Consider the following 14,842-nt stretch of genomic DNA (forward strand, 5'->3'; position numbering starts at 1 on the left):
TCAAATAAGGGAAAATAATCTCAGATGCTTTATATTTTTTGATAGTGTTACCTACTTCTGAACATATGAGTGAACACATATAAAGCTGGAGCCATGACCATTTAGAGCTTCTTCTGTGGAAGAACTATGCATTCACTAGTAAACAAAAGTAGTTTCATCTTTTTTTTTTTTCCTCCTGGACACCATTTCCTCTCTCACACTGTTGCTCAAATTGGATGGAGTCTAAGGTCCTTTGAGGAAATTTTTGTTTAATGACTCAAAATAAAATAGGAAGAGTCTAAAGTGATAAAAATAATTCTAGATAAAAGGTATAAGATCATGCCAGAAAGGATAGTAATTTTATCTAACAACTGCCTGTTCACTCCTTATTTGTTCATTAACTAATCTCCAAATTCCTGACTAAATCCCTTTTGTAAGCCAGAATGTGAGCTAAAAACTGGGATTTTAAAGAAGTTTTCATTTGAAATCCAGTTAGTTAACATATATGGTTTTATTAGTTTCATGTGTACAATATAACATATAGCACTCAGTGCTCATCATGACAAGTGCTCTAATTAACCCCCATCACTTATTTAATCCATCACTCCTTTAAGATCCCCTCAAGTAACCATCAGTTTGTTCTCTCTAATGAAATGTCTGTTTCTTGCTTTGTTTCTCTTTCTATGTCTTATTATTTTCCCCTTTGCTTGTTTGTTTTGTTTCTTTTATTCCATATATGAGTAAAGGTATTTGTCTTTCTCTGACTGACTTATTTCACTTTTAGCATTATACTGTCTAGTTCCATCCATGTTATTGCAAATGGCAAGATTTCAGTCTTTTTTTATGGCAGAATAATATTCCAGTGTATATACATACCACTTATTCTTTATTTATTCATCAATTGATGGATACTTGGGCTCTTTCCATATCTTAGCTTTACAAATAATGCTGCTATAAACATAGGGGTGCTAGCATCCCTTTGAATAAGTTTTCTTATATTCATTGGGTAAGTACACACCAGCAGGATTGTTGGATCACAAAGGACTTCTATTTTTAAATTTTATGGAAATTCCATACTGTTTTCAAATATGGCTGTATCAGTTTGCATCACCACCAACAGTTCTCAATTGTTATTTTTTCTTTTTTTTTAAGATTTTATTCATTTGACAGAGAGAGATCACAAGTAGAGAGAGAGAGGAGGGAGCAGGCTCCATGCCTGGCAGAGAGCCCAATGTGGGACTTGATCCCAGGACCCTGAGATCATGACCTGAGCTGAAGGCAGAGGCTTAACCCACTGAGCCTCCCAGGCAGCCCCCACAAGTGTTACTTTTTCACATCCTCTCCAACACCTTTTGTTTCTTGTAGTGTTGATTTTAGCCATTCTGACAGGTGTGAGGTGGTATGTCTTTCTAGTTTTGCTTTGCAATTTCCTGATGATACATGATGATGGACATCTTTTCATGTTATCTACTGAACATTTGAATGTGTTCTTTGGGGAAACAATTGTTCATGTCTTCTATCCATGTTTTTATTGGATTATTTGTTTTTGGATGTTGACTAAAAACTGGATATTAAGTAACACACAAGACAGGTTTCCTTGAGCTTAAAATTTATTTGCATGAGTATGATTAACAGGAAAAAATATGCATATGTGTATGTACAAGTGTGTTTACGTATACATCTATCTATCTATCCTCTATCCCCTGTCTTCTAATTGTGGTAAATCCCGTAAGGTGGGGAATGGGATATTCTGAAGAAATATGCTGCTGGATATGTTGGGTAAGCAAATTTAATTGCACTCAGATGCATTGGATATAAGTGAATCACTCAAATGAGTTATTTAATATTATATAGAAACAAAATTTTATGTAGTTGAAAATAATAGGTAGTTAAAATAATTTCTGTTGTTTCTTGTTTTTGTGTCTTTTTTGTTTATATATACTATGGTGTGAATGTTTATGTCTCCCAAAATCATATTATGAAATCTAACTCTGGAAGTGGTAGTATTAAAACATAGGGGCCTTTGGGAGGTGATTAGGTCATAAGTGGGATTACAGTCCTTTTAAAGGAGACCCCAGAGAGTTCTCTTAATTCATTCATCATGTATGTTTACAGTGAGAAGATAGCCATCTATGAGGAAGTGGGCTCTCCCTGGATCTGCCCATTCCTTAATCTTGAACTTCTCAGTTCTAGAACTGTGAGAAATAAATTCCTGTTCTTTATAAGCTATTCAGTCTATATCATGTCCGTTCTAGCAGCCTGCATGCAGAAGGACACTATGACCTACAACGAGAGCAATAAATATAAAGTTTCAGTAAAGTCAGTTGGTACAATGTTTTTTTACTGAGAGAAGTCATGCTGCTTCATGTTAAAACTTGATATTGTATATGTTTCTTGAAGGGCCACTTCTTACTCCTTTGTGTGTTTTCCACAAAGTCCAGGATGATGCCTTACATAAAGGTAATATTTTATAAATACTGTTGGAAATATATACTTCTCTAAAATCTTATTTTGCCTACAGATTACTTGGATCCACTTTGCCTTGTGTAGAATATTTGAAATATATTAAGAACAGAATGTCTCTCTAAATAACATTTAGAATCATCATTAGTTTATGACTCCTGACTCATTTGTTTATGCAGTGATACTTACTGCAAGAACACCGAAGTTTGTAATATAATTTTTGAATTAATCACCAAGCTAGTTTATTTTAACTTATGAAAAAATAATTTCTCATGTTGGTTTATTTCTGCTCTTATGTTATGGTCATGACATTTTCATTAAAATAAAGTAGAAAATAGAAGTAAATAATAAATGAGAAATAAAAAATAATAAATAAAAAAATAAAAGTAAAACTCTTGTGAAATATTAAACTTTTCTTACTTATTTTGTTTTGCTTTTCTTCTACCATACTGGCAAAGCTGTATTTTGCAGATAGATACAATTTTCTAGTTGCTAGGTTTGTTACTTTTGCTAAAATTTTCAAAATATAAGAAGTTGAATAGTCATGGATTGTTGATTAAACTCCTTACCTACACATATAAAAATAAAACAATGATGGTGACCTGGGTATTTCTAAAATTGTATTCTGTTTTTCCATATTATGTTTTACAATGTAATTAATAAAGATTCTGCATATATTAACACCCATCCCTTCTATCTCATCTGTATGTCCATTACAGAGCATGTATGATTTCTATTCATTGCTATGTTGTGGTGAAGAGATTGTCTGAATTAGTCCTATAGTTATGCCGGTAGATCTTAAGCTATGGTGCTCTTGTTTATTTGCTTGTTCCTGATCAGTATGTCTGAAAGATGGTAACTATTGCATCAGGTATGACGATTAAAAAATATTATTGGTGCCTGATACACTGTGATGAAATAGGTAAGTCGATTCATAATTTGTTAATTAAATTAGAAAAAAATTCCTTTGGATTTGTCCATTATTAAGAGTTTTTTTTTTTTTAACGAATTCCTTGGGATGTCTTTTGTGTAATATATATCACATGCCTCAACCTTTAAATTTGAATGTAGAAAAGAGTTATCAGAATGAGCCTAGAAAATATTGTTATGAAATATTTGTGTTCCGTTATATTATGTTAACTTAGGAAATAATGGTAGTTATTTTTATTAGCATTTCCTACTTTCCACATGCCCTTACAGATGAGATATCATGTTTTTCCTACTCTTTTTATCGTGGTTGTTATATTCTTCATGATCAATAACAATCAATGAAAATTCATAACATTAATTTTCTTTGGGAAAGTGATATTTTAGCAAGAATCCATGACCAAAAATTTTAGCTGTTGTTCTTCCAGGAGATGAGACTATCAATGTTCCCAAAATTTCAAGAAATAGAACTTATTAATTGTGTTGGTTGATGTTTATTGTCTCTGAACTTAGACGTGCATAATTCAATTTAAAATTTATTTTGGGGGCGCCTGGGTGGCTCAGTGGGTTAAAGCCTCTGCCTTCGGCTCAGGTCATGATCCCAGGGTCCTGGGATCGAGCGCCGCATCGGACTCTCTGCCTAGCAGGGAGCCTGCTTCCTCTTCCCTCTCTCTCTGCCTGCCTCTCTGCCTACTTGTGATCTCAGTCTGTCAAATAAAATAAATAAAATCTCAAAAAAAATGGAGTGGACCTTAGAGGGGTGCTTATCTGAAATTGAGGAACATTATAAAAAAAATAAAAAATAAAATTTATTTTGAATTGAAAACAAGATCTTACTGAAGTTTAGGCATCCCACTTTATATCAGGCCTCCAGTACATTCTAATTTATTTATAGAAAATATCATAAACATGAATGTCACTTTTCCTATTGCATTTATACTGAAACTGCAATGACTCAAAGACGTCAGATCTGAAAAGCACTACCTTTCTATAATTTCTGTTTCCTAGAAGGAATGGATATACCATTTTAGCACAATTATCCAACAGTATTCAAAACCACCATGAATTTTAAAACATAGTTATTACACCCTAAAAATCAAGTATGAAAATGTATAAACAACCAAATCTCTATCTGTAAATGAAATACTCCCACACAGATGGGTTTTAAAACTTTCTAACTTAAGGAATTTGATAGCACAGACTCAGGGTAGTAGTTTCAGTGCCTACAGTATACTTTCAGGGAGAGAGAAATGTAGCCTCTGAGTCACTTTCTGCCTAGAGATGACCTAATAGTGGTTCTGGCATTGTTTGTTTGTTTTTGAAAATACGTTCCTGGGCGTCATTCAGAAAATGCAGAGTTTGGCAATCTATATAAATTAAGGATGATCTTTTTGAATGTTTGTCTTTCACTACATCAAATTAACATAATTGGACAGAAATTCCACTAAATTAAGCATTGTTAGGAAACGTGTAAATTGGAGCTGCTCAAATTAGTTGCTCTTTGAACTATGTGCTGTTGGTTCAGGATTAGATAGGGAGTTTGAAGGAAAACCTAAATCATTGCTTCCTTTTTTGAGAGAGTCTTAGCATATTTTCTTAAAACTAGCTGAAATAAACAATGTGTTTAGTCGCAAAGTGATTTGCATTTTTGCACAAACTCCCTATCTCCTTGAGAATTATAACAAATATTTCATGAAACATCATTGATCTTGGTGTTAGTGTTGAAGATGGCGGAGAAGTAGCAAGCTGAGACTGCTTCAGCTAGCCGGAGATCAGCTAGATAGCTTATCTAAAGATTGCAAACACCTGAAAATCCATCGGCAGATCGAAGAGAAGAACAGCAATTCTGGAAACAGAAAAACAACCACTTTCTGAAAGGTAGGACCGGCGGAGAAGTGAATCCAAAGCGACGGTAATATAGACCTCGGGGGGAGGGGCCGGCTCCCGGCAAGCAGCGGAGCAACCGCGCACAAAATCAGGACTTTTAAAAGTCTGTTCCGCTGAGGGACATCGCTCCAGAGGCCAAACCGGGGCGAAGCCCACGCGGGGTCAGCATGGCCTCAGGTCCCGCAGGGTCACAGAAGGATCGGGGGTGTCTGAGTGTCACAGAGCTTGAGGGTATTGGAACGGGAAAGCCGGCTACAGAGACAGAGCCGACAGTGAGCTCACAGCTCGGGGTGACCTTGAACCGGTCGCAGGCTCGGTGAGCTCAGAGCGAGGCCGGAGGTCAGGCAGACGGGAGTAACTGGGCGCTGTTCTCTGAGGGCGCACTGAGGAGTGCGGCCCTGGGCTCTCGGCTCCTCCGGGCCGGAGAACAGGAGGCCGCCATTTGTATTCCCGTCCTCCGGAACTCTACGGAAAGCGCTCAGGGAACAAAAGCTCCTGAAAGCAAACCCGAGCGGATTACTCACCCCGGCCCCCGGGTAAGGGCGGTGTAATTCCGCCTGGGGCAAAGACACTTGAGAATCACTACAACAGGCCCCTCCCCCGAAGATCAACAAGAAATCCAGCCGAGACCAAGTTCACCTACCAAGGAGTGTGGTTTCAATACCAAGGAGAGCAGCAGAATTCCAGAGGAGGAAAAAGCCAAGCGCGGAACTCATAGCTTTTTTCCTGTGATTTTTTTTAGTCTTGCAGTTAATTTAATTTTTTCTTTTTCATTTTTTTTTTCTCGCCTTCGGGTAAAATTTTTTTTTTTTTTAACTGTTACCTTTTTCTTTTTTAACGATTTTTTACTAGTTTAACTAATATATATATTTTTTCTTTTTTACATTTTTCTTAGGTGTTTTCTTTTTTTTTAAATTCTTTTCTTTTCTTTTTTTTTTCTTTTTTTTTTTTGCTTTTTTTTCTTTCTTCCTTTTTGAACCTTTTTTTAACCCCTTTCTCCCCACTCACGATTTTGGATCTCTTCTAATTTGATTAAAGCATATTTTCCTGGGGTTGTTGCCACCCTTTTAGTATTTTACTTGCCCCTTCATTTACTCTTATCTGGACAAAATGACAAGACGTAAAAATTCAACACAAAAAAAAGAACAAGAGGCAGTACCGAAGGCTAGGGACCTAATCAATACAGACATTGGTAATATGTCAGATCTAGAGTTCAGAATGACAATTCTCAAGGTTCTAGCCGGGCTCGAAAAAGGCATGGAAGATATTAGAGAAATCCTCTCGAGAGATATAAAAGCCCTTTCTGGAGAAATAAAAGAACTAAAATCTAACCAAGTTGAAATCAAAAAAGCTATTAATGAGGTGCAATCAAAAATGGAGGCTCTAACTGCTAGGATAAATGAGGCAGAAGAAAGAATTAGTGATATAGAAGACCAAATGACAGAGAATAAAGAAGCTGAGCAAAAGAGGGACAAACAGCTACTGGACCACAAGGGGAGAATTCGAGAGATAAGTGACACCATAAGACGAAACAACATTAGAATAATTGGGATTCCAGAAGGAATACTGGGAGCAGAAGGTATACTGGAGAGAATTATTGGGGAGAATTTCCCCAATATGGCAAAGGGAACGAACATCAAAATTCAGGAGGTTCAGAGAACACCCCTGAAAATCAATAAGAATAGGCCCACACCCCGTCACCTAATAGTAAAATTTACAAGTCTCAGTGACAAAGAGAAAATCCTGAAAGCAGCCCGGGAAAAGAAGTCTGTAACATACAATGGTAAGAATATTAGATTGGCAGCTGACTTATCCACAGAGACCTGGCAGTCCAGAAAGAGCTGGCATGATATTTTCAGAGCACTAAACGAGAAAAACATGCAGCCAAGAATACTCTATCCAGCTAGGCTATCATTGAAAATAGAAGGAGAGATTAAAAGCCTCCAGGACAAACAAAAACTGAAAGAATTTGCAAATACCAAACCAGCTCTACAGGAAATATTGAAAGGGGTCCTCTAAGCAAAGAGAGAGCCTACAAGTGGTAGATCAGAAAGGAACAGAGACCATATACAGTAACAGTCACCTTACAGGCAATACAATGGCACTAAATACATATCTCTCAATAGTTACCCTGAATGTGAATGGGCTAAATGCCCCTGTCAAAAGACACAGGGTATCAGAATGGATAAAAAAACAAAACCCATCTATATGTTGCCTCCAAGAAACACAATTTAAGCCCGAAGACACCTCCAGATTTAAAGTGAGGGGGTGGAAAAGAATTTACCATGCTAATGGACATCAGAAGAAAGCAGGAGTGGCAATCCTTATATCAGATCAATTAGATTTTAAGCCAAAGACTATAATAAGAGATGAGGAAGGACACTATATCATACTCAAAGGGTCTGTCCAACAAGAAGATTTAACAATTTTAAATATCTATGCCCCCAATGTGGGAGCAGCCAACTATATAAACCAATTAATAACAAAATCAAAGAAACACATCAACAATAATACAATAATAGTAGGGGACTTTAACACTCCCCTCACTGAAATGGACAGGTCATCCAAGCAAAAGATCAGCAAGGAAATAAAGGCCTTAAACGACACACTGGACCAGATGGACATCACAGATATATTCAGAACATTTCATCCCAAAGCAACAGAATACACATTCTTCTCTAGTGCACATGGAACATTCTCCAGAATAGATCACATCCTCGGTCCTAAATCAGGACTCAACCGGTATCAAAAGATTGGGATCATTCCCTGCATATTTTCAGACCACAATGCTCTAAAGCTAGAACTCAACCACAAAAGGAAGTTTGGAAAGAACCCAAATACATGGAGACTAAACAGCATCCTTCTAAAGAATGAATGGGTCAACCGGGAAATTAAAGAAGAATTGAAAAAAATCATGGAAACAAATGGTAATGAAAATACAATGTTTCAAAATCTGTGGGACACAACAAAGGCAGTCCTGAGAGGAAAATATATAGCGGTACAAGCCTTTCTCAAGAAACAAGAAAGGTCTCAGGTACACAACCTAACCCTACACCTAAAGGAGCTGGAGAAAGAACAAGAAAGAAACCCTAAGCCCAGCAGGAGAAGAGAAATCATAAAGATCAGAGCAGAAATCAATGAAATAGAAACCAAAAAAACAATAGAACAAATCAACGAAAGTAGGAGCTGGTTCTTTGAAAGAATTAATAAAATTGATAAACCCCTGCCCCGACTTATCAAAAAGAAAAGAGAAAGGACCCAAATAAATAAAATCATGAATGAAAGAGGAGAGATCACAACTAACACCAAAGAAATACAAACTATTATAAGAACATACTATGAGCAACTCTACGGCAATAAATTTGACAATCTGGAAGAAATGGATGCATTCCTAGAAACATATAAACTACCACAACTGAACCAGGAAGAAATAGAAAGCCTGAACAGACCCATAACCAGTAAGGAGATTGAAACAGTCATTAAAAATCTCCAAACAAACAAAAGCCCAGGGCCAGACGGCTTCCCGGGGGAATTCTACCAAACATTTAAAGAAGAACTAATTCCTATTCTCCTGAAACTGTTCCAAAAAATAGAAATGGAAGGAAAACTTCCAAACTCATTTTATGAGGCCAGCATCACCTTGATCCCAAAACCAGACAAGGATCCCACCAAAAAAGAGAGCTATAGACCGATATCCTTGATGAACACAGATGCGAAAATACTCAACAAAATACTAGCCAATAGGATTCAACAGTACATTAAAAAGATTATTCACCACGACCAAGTGGGATTTATTCCAGGGCTGCAAGGTTGGTTCAACATCCGCAAATCAATCAATGTGATAGAACACATCAATAAAAGAAAGAACAAGAACCATATGATACTCTCAATAGATGCTGAAAAAGCATTTGACAAAGTACAGCATCCCTTCCTGATCAAAACTCTTCAAAGTGTAGGGATAGAGGGCACATACCTCAATATCATCAAAGCCATCTATGAAAAACCCACCGCAAATATCATTCTCAATGGAGAAAAACTGAAAGCTTTTCCACTAAGGTCAGGAACACGGCAAGGATGTCCATTATCACCACTGCTATTCAACATAGTACTAGAGGTCCTAGCCTCAGCAATCAGACAACAAAAGGAAATTAAAGGCATCCAAATCGGCAAAGAAGAAGTCAAATTATCACTCTTCGCAGATGATATGATACTATAGGTGGAAAACCCAAAAGACTCCACTCCAAAACTGCTAGAACTTATACAGGAATTCAGTAAAGTGTCAGGATATAAAATCAATTCACAGAAATCAGTTGCATTTCTCTACACCAACAGCAAGACAGAAGAAAGAGATATTAAGGAGTCAATCCCATTTACAATTGCATCCAAAACCATAAGATACCTAGGAATAAACCTAACCAAAGAGACACAGAATCTATACTCAGAAAACTATAAAGTACTCATGAAAGAAATTGAGGAAGACACAAAGAAATGGAAAAATGTTCTATGCTCCTGGATTGGAAGAATAAATATTGTGAAAATGTCTATGCTACCTAAAGCAATCTACACATTTAATGCAATTCCTATCAAAGTACCATCCATCTTTTTCAAAGAAATGGAACAAATAATGCTAAAATTTATATGGAACCAGAAAAGACCTCGAATAGCCAAAGGGATATTGAAAAAGAAAGCCAACGTTGGTGGCATCACAATCCCGGACTTCAAGCTCTATTACAAAGCTGTCATCATCAAGACAGCATGGTACTGGCACAAAAACAGACACATAGATCAATGGAACAGAATAGAGAGCCCAGAAATAGACCCTCAAATCTATGGTCAACTAATCTTCGACAAAGCAGGAAAGAATGTCCAATGGACAAAAGACAGCCTCTTCAATAAATGGTGCTGGGAAAATTGGACAGCCACATGCAGAAAAATGAAATTGGACCATTTCCTTACACCACACACAAAAATAGACTCAAAATGGATGAAGGACCTCAATGTACGAAAGGAATCCATCAAAATCCTTGAGGAGAACACGGGCAGCAACCTCTTCGACCTCTGCCGCAGCAACATCTTCCTAGGAACAACGCAAAAGGCAAGGGAAGAAAGGGAAAAAATGAACTATTGGGATTTCATCAAGATCAAAAGCTTTTGCACAGCAAAGGAAACAGTTAACAAAATCAAAAGACAACTGACAGAATGGGAGAAGATATTTGCAAACGACATATCAGATAAAGGACTAGTGTCCAGAATCTATAAAGAACTTAGCAAACTCAACACCCAAAGAACAAATAATCCAATCAAGAAATGGGCAGAGGACATGAACAGACATTTCTGCAAAGAAGACATCCAGATGGCCAACAGACACATGAAAAAGTGCTCCATATCACTCGGCATCAGGGAAATACAAATCAAAACCACAATGAGATATCACCTCACACCAGTCAGAATGGCTAAAATCAACAAGTCAGGAAATGACAGATGCTGGCGAGGATGCGGAGAAAGGGGAACCCTCCTACACTGTTGGTGGGAATGCAAGCTGGTGCAGCCACTCTGGAAAACAGCATGGAGGTTCCTCAAAATGTTGAAAATAGATCTGCCCTATGACCCAGCAATTGCACTATTGGGTATTTACCCTAAAGATACAAATGTAGTGATCCAAAGGGGCACGTGCACCCGAATGTTTATAGCAGCTATGTCCACAATAGCCAAACTATGGAAAGAACCTAGATGTCCATCAACAGATGAATGGATCAAGAAGATGTGGTATATATACATAATGGAATACTATGCAGCCATCAAAAGAAATGAAATCTTGCCATTTGCAACAACATGGATGGAACTAGAGCGTATCATGCTTAGCGAAATAAGTCAAGCAGAGAAAGACAACTATCATATGATCTCCCTGATATTAGGAAGTGGTGATGCAACATGGAGGCTTAAGTGGGTAGAAGAAGAATAAATGAAACAAGATGGGATTGGGAGGGAGACAAACCATAAGTGACTCTTAATCTCACAAAACAAACTGAGGGTTGCTGGAGGGAGGGGGTTTGGGAGAGGGGGGTTGGATTATGGACATTGGGGAGGGTATGTGATTTGGTGAGTGCTGTCAAGTGTGTAAACCTGGTGATTCACAGACCTGTACCCCTGGGGATAAAAATATATGTATATAAAAAATAAAAAATTAAAAAAAAATCATTGATCTTTACTTTGTTACACTGCTGTAAAGTACATTCAGAGTTGCCAGTTAAAAGTGTTAGTGTTGAGATGAAATGTCATGCATTTTTCTTCAATTCCATGCAAATGAACACAGTAATTTATTAAGACACAATGAAGAAAAAAAAATTGACAATGAGTTGCAGATTTGAAAAATCACTTGACATTCAATCCAAATTGTGAGTTTGATCGGTTACCGAACACATTATGATGCACCCCTGGTAATTTTACAGAGATTATATTTTTCTTACCAATTCTTGATTATTCTGTCTTGCAATGCAGAGAACGCTAACTAATTTAAAATAAACTTCTGTTAATTTTGATTGTTATAAACTTAAAATTGATTAATTTCCATATACAGAGTTAAAATGTTCACAATTTACATTAAATATATATTCTGTGTATACCTTGGAAAAATTATACTGAAAATTGAAATTAAAATGATGTTGTATATAGCTGCAAGAAGCCGCCTGTCCCATTTCATCTTACTATATAAGTTGTGTCAGGTAATTTATAAAATCCCTAGTGCATAACAAGTCAATTTATTTTGGAATGGGTAGTAATGTTTCTTCTTATTTCTAAATAAGAGTTGGTCTATGAGTGCATCTGCAACTGTATTTTTCCTAAGTGGCTTCATGGTCTTGAACTGCGAAAGCTCAGAACATTAAACATCAAAATAATATATTTTGACGTAATTAGACATCAAGGAAATGCAATTAAAATGACACTGAGATATCACTACACACTTACCAGAATGGCTAAAATAAAATATAATGACAAGACCAAAAAAAAAAATACCATTTGATGATACACAATGGCAAGTTGTACCATCACTTAACCATCTCAGACTAGTGTAGTGTTAAATTTGTTTTTCTAAGCAATGTTTTCGGTCACTTACCACTTTTCAAGGATATAAAGTGCTACCATTTTACTTAAAACTGTGAAATTTGGTCAGATTTAAATTTCAATTTATGTTAAAACATTCTGTAAACTGTGTTAAACCTTGACATTTGTTCCCTCTGTTCAGTGAATAACACTATATCATATTCTGAAAAATACGCTTATTTTCATTTTGAAAAATATCCCTCTTTCCTCTTATGGTAATTATTAATATGAATTAATAGTAGAATGTGATATGGTTCCATATGACCATAAATACTTTATTGTATATTATCAAATTTAAAAATGAATATAATGTACTTCTTTGGACAATTTTTAAAGACCAGTCTACTCTTAAAACAAAAAAATGGAGACGCACTTCTTTAGTTCACACAAATTTCATTTTATTATATATAACCTCAGATAAATTTCAACAAATCATAATTTATTAAAATTATGTCTACTTAAAAATCTCATAGAAGAGTAAAACCATCAAAAATAAAAATAAACACACACAACACACACATATCACCCATGTATTGGCAAATCACAATTGCTGTAACAATACATTAGGCATTCCACAGTTAAGGGCTATCAAAATTTCCATCAGTGACAAAAAGATTTGTATCCAAATGGACTGATTTTCCAGAATCCAAGAAAAAGTCTCCTAGGGTTTATTTAAAGATAAATATTTGAACAAATACTTCTTAAATTTAGGAAATTCAGAACATACGATTAAAGAATATTTGCAGTGCAGACTATATTCAATCCTTCCTTCAAAATGTGCCTTTGAGTACATAATTCTGTTTTCTCTCTCTAAATTGAGCTGTCCTCCAAGGAAGTGTTCTAAAATGTGTGTCTCTGTGTGATAAATGTTCTAAGACCTAACATGCTTCATTGTATTTTTACTGTGCTCTCAAATTTAATCAATAATTTGGCTTGATGTATAATATCTAGTTTCAAATATCTTTGCCATCTCTACAAACACCCAGCTGTCTCCTTTATATGCTATTACTATTGAGAATTCTGCTGTCAGTATTATTCTTGTACATTTTAGGTGATCTGTTCTTCTCTTGGGCATCATTTGTGCTCTTCTCTGTTTTTGATATTCTTAAAACTCACCATAAAGTATATGAGTGGTTTTGTGTGTGTGTGGTTTTTGTTTTGTTTTGTTTCTGATTTCTCATGTTTGGCATCATTTTAAGTCTGGTATATTTTTCTTTAATTCTCCAAAATTTATCTCAGTACTTATTTAAATATTTACTTTATTTTTTTTTCTCTTCTGCTGAATTGGGCAGAAGTCATTAATTTGTTTGTTTGTTTGTTTTTCCCAACTCATTTATTCCTTTTACAGCTATATTCATCTTAGTCTCCATTTATCGTATTCTTTATTTCAACAATTTTCACTTAATTTATATTCACAGTATAGTATCTTTTCTTTGTATATGTATATCATTATTTTTCATATACTTTTAAGCTATTTTTAAAAATAATTTATTTATTTATTTGACAGTGAGAGATCACAAGTAGGCAGAGAGGCAGGCAGAGAGAGAGGAAGGGAAGCAGGCTACGTGCTGAGCAGAAAGCCCGATGTGGGGCTTGATCCCAGGACCCTGAGATCATGACCTGAACTGAAGGCAGTGGCTTAACCCACTGTGCCACCCAAGCACCCTTTTAAGCTATTTTTTAAAAGTACAGTCATTCTTTTTTTTTTTATATTTTTTTTTATTTTTTAATATAATTTTTTATTTTTTATAAACATATATTTTTATCCCCAGGGGTACAGGTCTGTGAATCACCAGGTTTACACACTTCACAGCACTCACCAAAACACATACCCTCCTCAATGTCCATAATCCCACCCCCTTCTCCCAAAACCCCTCCCCCCAGCAACCCTCAGTTTGTTTTGTGAGATTAAGAGTCACTTATGGTTTGTCTCCCTCCCAATCCCATCTTCTTTCATTTATTCTTCTCGTACCCACTTAAGCCCCCATGTTGCATCACCACTTCCTCATATCAGGGAGATCGTATGATAGTTGTCTTTCTCCGCTTGACTTATTTCGCTAAGCATGATACGCTCTAGTTCCATCCATGTTGTCGCAAATGGCAAGATTTCATTTCTTTTGATGGCTGCATAGTATTCCATTGTGTATATATACCACATCTTCTTGATCCATTCATCTGTTGATGGACATCTAGGTTCTTTCCATAGTTTGGCTATTGTGGACATTGCTGCTATAAACATTCGAGTACACGTGCCCCTTTGGATCACTACGTTTGTATCTTTAGGGTAAATACCCAATAGTGCAATTGCTGGGTCATAGGGCAGATCTATTTTCAACATTTTGAGGAACCTCCATGCTGTTTTCCAGAGAGGTTGCACCAGCTTGCATTCCCACCAACAGTGTAGGAGGGTTCCCCTTTCTCCGCATCCTCGCCAGCATCTGTCATTTCCTGACTTGTTGATTTTAGCCATTCTGACTGGTGTGAG

This window comes from Mustela nivalis (genome assembly GCF_964662115.1).
Source record: "Mustela nivalis genome assembly, contig: HAP1_SCAFFOLD_654, whole genome shotgun sequence".
Taxonomy (NCBI): domain Eukaryota; kingdom Metazoa; phylum Chordata; class Mammalia; order Carnivora; family Mustelidae; genus Mustela; species Mustela nivalis.